The sequence below is a fragment of the Anser brachyrhynchus genome (assembly GCF_964034855.1).
Source record: "Anser brachyrhynchus genome assembly, chromosome: 5".
NCBI classification, from domain to species: domain Eukaryota; kingdom Metazoa; phylum Chordata; class Aves; order Anseriformes; family Anatidae; genus Anser; species Anser brachyrhynchus.
Genome location: NC_137699.1, coordinates 41,877,119 through 41,885,132, shown reverse-complemented (window position 1 = coordinate 41,885,132; position 8,014 = coordinate 41,877,119). Strand labels below are relative to the sequence as shown.

At 52.5% G+C, this 8,014-nt stretch overlaps 1 long non-coding RNA gene across 1 annotated transcript; it reads left to right on the top strand.

The window, feature by feature from the left end:
• Nucleotides 1–3,169: 3,169 nt before the first annotated feature.
• On the top strand, nucleotides 3,170–7,116 carry LOC308196492. Its single transcript, XR_013952249.1, has 2 exons — nucleotides 3,170–4,833; nucleotides 4,920–7,116. It is a non-coding gene; the product is annotated as an uncharacterized lncRNA (long non-coding RNA).
• The last annotated feature ends 898 nt before the right edge of the window (nucleotides 7,117–8,014 follow it).

Sequence of the window (8,014 nt, the reverse complement as noted above, 5' to 3'; positions counted from 1 at the left end):
TACCCTGCACATCGAGCCCATGTCCAGGGCTGGCCAATCTCTTGTGCCTGCCTCCACTGGGGTTTGGCCTTCCCCACTGGATGAAGACCCCTTGCTCTAACCCTGCTGCTGGTCAGATGCACGTGCAGCCAGCCCCTGCCTTGTAGCCACCACTGTGCTCCTTACCTCTCCATCTCCATCAGCCCATTCATGACGGCAGCTGCTGAGGATGCCTGCTTGCATCGCCACAACATCTCAGTGAGAGCTTTCTCTCTGTTGGCTTCTTCTTGTATCAGGCCTAAACTTCTTATCCTGAATTCCCTAACTTTGCTGTCCTATCTCATCTGCTTAGCTTCTGATTACCCTCCCTGGTCCCCTGATCACTTTAACCCTGAGCTCTCCTTAGTGCATTCCTCCTACGGCTGGCTGTATGTCATCATGTGTGTCTTCTGGGATACACACACACCTTTCCCTCTTTCATGTCTATGCAATACCTGCTGCCAGTGTATGGCCTGTCACTGGGGTCACTGTGTGTTAGAAAACAGTATTTATTGAAGCCCACATTGCAGCCAGCAGATAGATAAGAATTATACCAACTGTGCAGCATCTTTATCTTTCCTTTCTAAGGAAAGGCCCAGACCTCTTACTGTTTTGTGGCACTGCTGCAGGATCAGACTAGGCTACAATAAGGAAAGAGATTTGTCAAGACTTGACAGGCAGTTTCTGTGCATATAAAGAAGGGAGAACAGGACTTTAAAGCATCCATGAAAACATTGGCAAAGGCTTTAAGGACCGGTGGGGCCAAGTTAGTCAATCCACTGCTTTAAAGCAGCAGAAGTGACGATAATATGATCGATACAGCTCAAGCCAGCAAGAAGCATGCTGCTGCTTTCAGAACAACCTGCAAGGCATGGAGGAGAAGCCCTGTGGAGAGGGAATTACAATAATTGAACCAAATGGCCGTGTGGGTGTTTGCTGCTCTTGCAAGGTCATCACGGGATGCAGTCAATAAGGGTGTAAAGCCTGTACAAATAGCACAACTGGGGAAAAAAAACAGGATATATGTTGGTAGCCCACCCGCATAGCCTGCAGGGCTGGCAGGACTGCTGCAGGACCCTTCGTGCTTTCAAAGCCCACCCATGGTGGGTGCTGGGCCGGGGGCGATACCCAGCTGTGACAAGCCCAGCCAAGGCAATTGTGCAAAGTTGGCAAACGTGGCTGGAGCAGGGGTTTGTTCTGAAAAATATAGGAGCTTTAGGCTGCTGAAAGAATCTGTGGATGGGAAAGGATTTCTGGCCATGCCGGCCGAGGCTAGGACGTGCTGCCGTGAGGTGACCCTGCGTGGGACAGCGCAATCCAGGAGCTACACAGTCGTGGTGCTCTTCAGGCCTTACCCACTCAGGCCCACAGCAGAGCTTCTGTGGTCTCCCAGGGATGGCAACAGCAAGCTTGGTGACTGTGTGGCTTCAGTGAGTGCAGGGCAGGCCGAGCTTCACCACCCACACCCCAAAAGTGGGGATGCCCCGGCACATCCCTGTGCCACCTTCCCTGCCCCACGCTGGTGGCCGGGTGGCTGGAAGTCCCCAAGGCTAGCACCTGAGGTCCTCCTTCTTCACAGCTCAGCGCCTCCCAGACCGAGGACTTTAAAACTCCTCAGCTGCCAGTGGAGTGACAAACCAGGGATGATCAGGCTTCTGAGAACCTCTTATTCACGAGCAGATGGGAGACCCACCATGTAGCTTGGAAGTTATGCAGGACCAGCCCCGTTCTGTCATAAATAAAACTCAGGCTTCACCATCAGCTAGGCACAGCTGACGCCAGGAGGAGAAACAAGAGGCTTGCCCAGACCGAACACGGTGAACCTGGGGCTGGTCTTCCCTCTCTGGGCCTCCTCTCTTCTGGGAGCTGCCCCAGGCCAGAGGGTACCAGGGGGACTTCCCCATCCCCTCTCTTAGCCCAGGCTGCAAGCACAATCTGTCTGGGGCTTGTATTTTCACCTTTTAGAAATGTACCTGTTAGTTTGCATCTTTAAACATCTCACAGATAACAATTTCTTGAGCCAACGGATTATGGTGCGGCTGCTGCAAAGTGTTACCTTTCATGCCACAGCCCAGCTTTCTGGAAACCTGAAAAACTTTCCTGTTCATAAATGATCTCTAGTCTGAGGTTGAGCCCGTTATTGCTACAGCTAAATCTATAACCCCAAGAACAGACCCAAATGAAAAACAAGCAGCTGCATGGACTTCAAGCACAGTTGGCTGCTATAGCTGAGTCTCCACAAGAAAACAAATATACCGGCTACTTCTTCTTAGATTAAACCTCCCTGCCACTGCCTGCCTGCTTCTGAGAGCACCTGGAGCTCGTCTAAGCCAGCGTGGCTCCAGAATGGCTGCAGATGCTGAACTTGTCACAGGTCCAGCTCTGGGGGTGTCCTGGGCTTAAGGAGAGAAGTCTGAATGGGCAATTAACATGACCACTGCTTCCCTCTGAACCCCACTGCTCTTGTATTTTTGTCTCTATCTCCAGGCAATCTTGCCTCCCGAAGTCTGTAAGACTTTTCCTCCTGTTAACCTAGCCCCTACGGGGTATTTCAGCATCTGATGTGAATGGCTGTTGGCCCGCAATGGATTTCAGATGGTGCTTCAGTGCCCTCCGCAGTGCTTGGTCTTCAGCAGGGAGAGCACTGCGCTGGTCCTGCTGCAATGACTGGAGAGAGAGCTTCAATTATAAGCACTTATTTTTGGTAGTTCATCACTCAGTACAAATACTACCCTTTGAGATACATTTTTGCTGGCTTCTTTCAGCCCACAGGTGGCATATTTTGTAAAGTTTGACAAAAATCTGCTTGGCTGGTTTATTTTATTCAGATAGGAGGGGGGTAAAGTGATTTTAGCACCATGGGTATCTTCCAGATCTTGTTTTTTTTCTCTTCCTGCAGTTTGATACATTAACTTCAGCACATTCCTTGGCTACTCTGCTCTCACTCAGGGCCAATGCTGTCATTATGCTGGAGGACGATTTGGTTACGAGAAGCAGATTTAACTTGATGGCACGGGCTTTAGCAGGGCCCAGAGCCCGAAGGAGCCACTGCCCTCAGAACGTGAGACTCCAAGGATGCCCAAAGCAAGTTACCCTTGCCACGAGCACATCAGCTGCTGCTCCACACCAAGGGTTTCCCACCCGTCCCATGGACCATGCTCTCCAGAGCCCTGTCTCAAGGCAGGTGTGAGCAGGAGGGCTGTTTCCCAGCCTCGCAGAGGTGCTTGCACAGCCCCCTGCAGCGCAGCTGGCACACAGCCTGTCTCCTTCCTCAGGTCTGCAGCAAGGCAGCCCACCCACCACCCATGTTAGCAAGTGCTCGTTGCCCTCCCCAGGAGAAGCTCCAGCCTCTCTGCTTGCTCTGAGCAGTGTGATAGGGCTACCAGCACCAGAACAAGGCAACCACTGCCCACGAGTGACATCAAAGCCCCCGGAGGTCCTCTGGGAAGCAGTCAGGCTACCACAAAACACAGCTGCGGCATTTGAGCCTCCCCTGATGGGACACGCTGCCAGCTCTCAGCCTGAAACTGTGTCCCCATTAGCTCAGCACATCCTTGGCTCCTATCCCAGAGCTCAGTCTCGCCCATTTTTCCCCTTGACAGGCTGTTTCTGGGGGGTCTCCTCACCTTCACCTCCATTTCCCAGCAATTTCTCCCTGCCTCTCATCAGCTCTCTATATAATTCAAGCATTTTGTCATCAGTGCAGCGTCGAAGGTCTGTGAGCACCGCCGTGGGCAGGCTGGCCCGCCAGCAGGCTGACAGTGACCCCAGAGCAGCCTGGCCAAGTGGGGCAGACGCGAGGCTCAGCACCCTGCTGCTCTGGGATGAGGCACAGCTGGGTGAGGCCTAGATCAGTTGCTTGAGCCCACGAGTGCTGCAGCTGCTGCCCTCATAAACTGAGGTCATCCCAGCACCATGCCAATAACTTATCCACCACCTCCTCCTGCACCTCTCCCTCCCTGCTGCATCCGTCCTCTGGTTTCGCCCCTGCATCTCCCCTCTCCCCTCCACCTCTTTCACCCCTGCCTCCTCCAGCCCCGAGCCCTCCATTTTGCGAGGCGAAGGGTGAGTGCCAGTTCCCTTCGTGCCCGGCTGCCCAGGCGTAGCTGGGCAAGTGCAGGCAAACCAAGAGGCTTGGTGGGACACAGGGTGGTCATGGTGAGGTTCACCGAGGGGCTCGGGCTGCAGGAGCCGGCATCCACAGCTTGCCAGCAGGGGGTTGCCCCCATCAAGAGATTTGCTGGGAGAATGCTGAGGGGGCTGGGAGGTTGCTGAAAAGGAATCCAAGGTCTTTCTGTGGAGAGACAAAAATGGAAATTTTGACCTTGTCTGAAGATCAGAAAAGGGCTGCAGAGCCAGGGGTTGACATTAATGAGCTGAGAGCAGAAGAAGGGCTTCTCTGGAGGTGCCTGCCCTCAATTTATCCATTTTCTCCCTATTAAAATCACACCACTCCCTGGGGAAGGCAGCTCCAAAGCCCATCTCATTTTGTCATTCGAATGAAGTGTTTGATCTGAGAATTATTATTATTTAATATCTGATGGCCGATAATGCTTTTGGCGCTGACCCAGAACATATGGGAGAGCCAGTCCCTGGCCCCAGGCTTTAGGACCGTGGTTCCAGCTCCCAGTTAGTCACAGGACACCAGGATCCTGCTCTTAATGAAAAACGATGTGACGCATATGTGGTATGAGTCATTATAATGTTAACTACTGTTACTTCAAGCCCAGACATTGCCAGGATCGCTTTCCTCCCTGAAGATGATTCATGTGCCTCATGCGTGACAGTTCAGCCATTTTTTTTTTGCTTATTCAAGTGAATTTCAATATTTTAAAAGTGTTTGGGGGACAAGGCCCTTCTGTTCCTGCTTGCTGATCTGATTTTCCTTAAAATTTCCACAGCCGGCTTCCTGGAGGCTTGACATCAGGAAGGAGACGATTCACTGCAGAGAGGAAAAAAACCTGGGATCTGCAGGTCGGGGTGCACAGCAGGAACCTCGCCCTGCGAAAGGCTCGCTCCCCACCCGGGGCTGTGAGGTGGAAGAGGTCCCCGTGTGCCCAGAAGCTGCATGCAAGCCCTGGGGAACAGGGCATCGGGATGCTGGAGGCTCTGCAGGCAGGGGTGTGACCCCTGCCACCCCTCCTCTGTGCTGGCAAGGGAGCGAGCACAAATGGGGAAGGCCCCTGCGGTGCTCACAGTGCTGCCACTTGATATCTTATTCCTAACCCTGCTGCCTCCCTTTCATCTCGGGCTTCGGCAGCGCTGTAAAGCTCCATTTCCAGAGACTGTACCTCCTGCCAGTAGCTGAGCTAGGAGCTCCCCGGGGTTCCGTCTGTCAGACCGTAAAGATTTTTTATTCAGCGATCAGTTGGCGGGGGACCTGCTTTCCAGCAGGTGACCTCCAGCACAGGTGGGCTCTGTCTTTGCTGGGGATGGGGGTAACCCCCTGCGCCCACATCACAGCAAGGGGGTTGTTGCGGAAGGGGGAGCCCGCAGCTGCTGTGGCTCCTGCCCATGTCCACCTGTGCTCAGGCTGGGACACATACACACCTGACACAGCCTCTTTGGATAGAGGTGTGCAACTCCAAGAAATGAGGGGGGAACAGAAAAAAAACAGAAGACAGCGAACAGTTGAGGAAGTGAAGCAGCACAGATCAGGCCCCTGTGGGATTTAAAGACTGAACCCCGTTGGTTCAAAGCCAGCTCTGGAATGTGGGATGTTTCCTCGCCGTCATCTCCTCTCCATCCACCTCCCTATCCTGCTCCTTCCCTCCCAGCCCCGGGGACCGGTTGCTGCAGGCAGCGCCAGCAGCACGGCTGTCCCTGGTGCGGGGAGGCTGAATCACGGCCGTCAGCCATTGACCTCACTTCCATCCTCATCGGAGCTGGCACAGCTTTCCAGGCAGGCACGTGTCACTGACTTCTGTTCTGGGGAAGAATTACAGCAAGTCTTCTGTTTATGCCCTGAATGCAACATAATAGGATGCAGATGTGTACAGACAGCTCTCAAGAACCCGCACCTCTGCCCTGACCCAAACAAATCTCATTTTTCTGTATGAAGCACATGGATTTTTTTGGTATGGGCTGCATGGCATAGAGGCTTGGGGTTGTGTTTACTTGAGGGACAGTGGCTTTTTCCTCTTGATTTTCTTCTTAATTCAGAGTTTCACCTTCAGCAGAAGTCCCAACTCTGCCATTTGGTGGCCCCATTTGAACAATAACGTGACCACAGAGTCACAGCCCATAAGGCTGGGGAGGATCTCGCCAAAGTCATGGCATCCATCTCTCTCCCCCAGGGTGGGATCAGTTCTGCCCAGAACATTTTGGGCAGATATTTCTCTAACCTGGTTTAAATACTTCAGGAGTGGAGCCTCTGCAGCCTCTGCAGCTAACCTGTTCCACGGCTGAGACATCCTGACCACTGGAAATTTTCCATGTGTAACCTCAACCGTAAACAACGTGTGCTGGTATCAGGGCAGGCTGAAATAACAGATTTCTGGAGGCACGTCCTTTTCTTTTCCTTTTCTCTCAGGAAAACGATGTAGTTGTGAGTGCTGTCTACAGGCATTCAACTGGACACCAAAGGAGAGCCCCAGAGAGTCCCTTCCCAGATGATCTCCCTGTGTGGCAACTACCGGACAGGTAGTCCCAACCCGGCTTCATTTTTTTGAGAGAATGTTACCTTTTATGGCCAGATTTACCATAAGGCTCTGGCTGCCAGCGAAAGCAGCCAAAGCATATGGACCCTTATTCTGGGTTTAGAGCTGCTTCGCTTTGCCAAAGTGATGCAAAGCAGTGAGCCTGCACACAGGGGTCCCTCCCCTATCCCTCTTGTCCTCCAAATGTCCTCCTGAGCACATCCCCTGCCTGGCATGTCTGCACCCATACTCACACACTGCCTCCCTCTTCCTCCTCACCCCCACCACGTCCTTGCATATAGGGCACTGTCGCCCCACTCTTCCAGCCTCCCCCTCGGCTGGCTCCAGTCCAGGAGGACAAGCTTAAGAGGGCATTTGGGATTCACAGAGGTCTCTCACCCTCATAAGGACCTGCTTTTTTCTGCAGTGACCTCCTCGTCCACTTGTCCCAAGCGGGATGGGCATCCAAGTGACCGTCCTGGAGGATGGGAGTTGCCTCTGCAGAGAGGAGCTGGAGCTGCTGCCACACACTTCAGGCATCTAGCAAGGCTTCCTAGCTGAACCAGGGAAAAGGAAGGTACCACTGAATGGCTATTCACGGTATGTAAATTGAGAGCTTAATTACAGCAAGATTCAGGTGCTCTGAATAGCTTTCTAAAGGCACCCGCCTTCCTCCATCAATCATCTGCCGAAGGAAAACGCCTGGCAGCAGGCAGCAGGAGCACCGCTCCCGCACCGCAGCAGGACAAGCTCTGCTTCCCTGAGACCCCTCGAGGTGCTGGTGGGGGGCCAGGGGGTGCGAAGGGACGTCCCTGTGGGCTCCCCTGTGCTCCAGCACTTTTGGTTTGGCAGCCGCCGACATTTCTTCTTACCAGGAGGGAGGAAAATGACGCTAATCCCAAAAGGAAGATATTCAAATATATCGCAGATGCAGGCTTTTCCTGAGCTTTTTTTTTTTTTGAAGTTTGAGGCATCTGCGTTATCAGGTGCTAATGGTATTAGAGGCATGACAAAATCTGATGCTGGATGCCATATTTCTTAGGGGACCTGTAGCTTGCGTTTGGCTTACTGCATCCTCTGACATGGCCAGATCTCCCCGTGCATGCTTAGAAACTTCATTCTACACCCCAAGGCTCAGCGCTTCGCTTCTACAGAAAACTCTTTTTTTTCCCCCCTTTTACTGTATTTTTCATCATAAATAATCTGAATTTGTCTTCTAATTGAAAAACTGAACTCGTCCATAACAGCTGAGTCACTATCAACACAGTACTGTAATATTTTTATTATTTTCTGTATCCCCTTATGAAAGCAATCTGACAGCGTGTTTGGTTTTTTTTTCCTCACCACTGTACATTAAC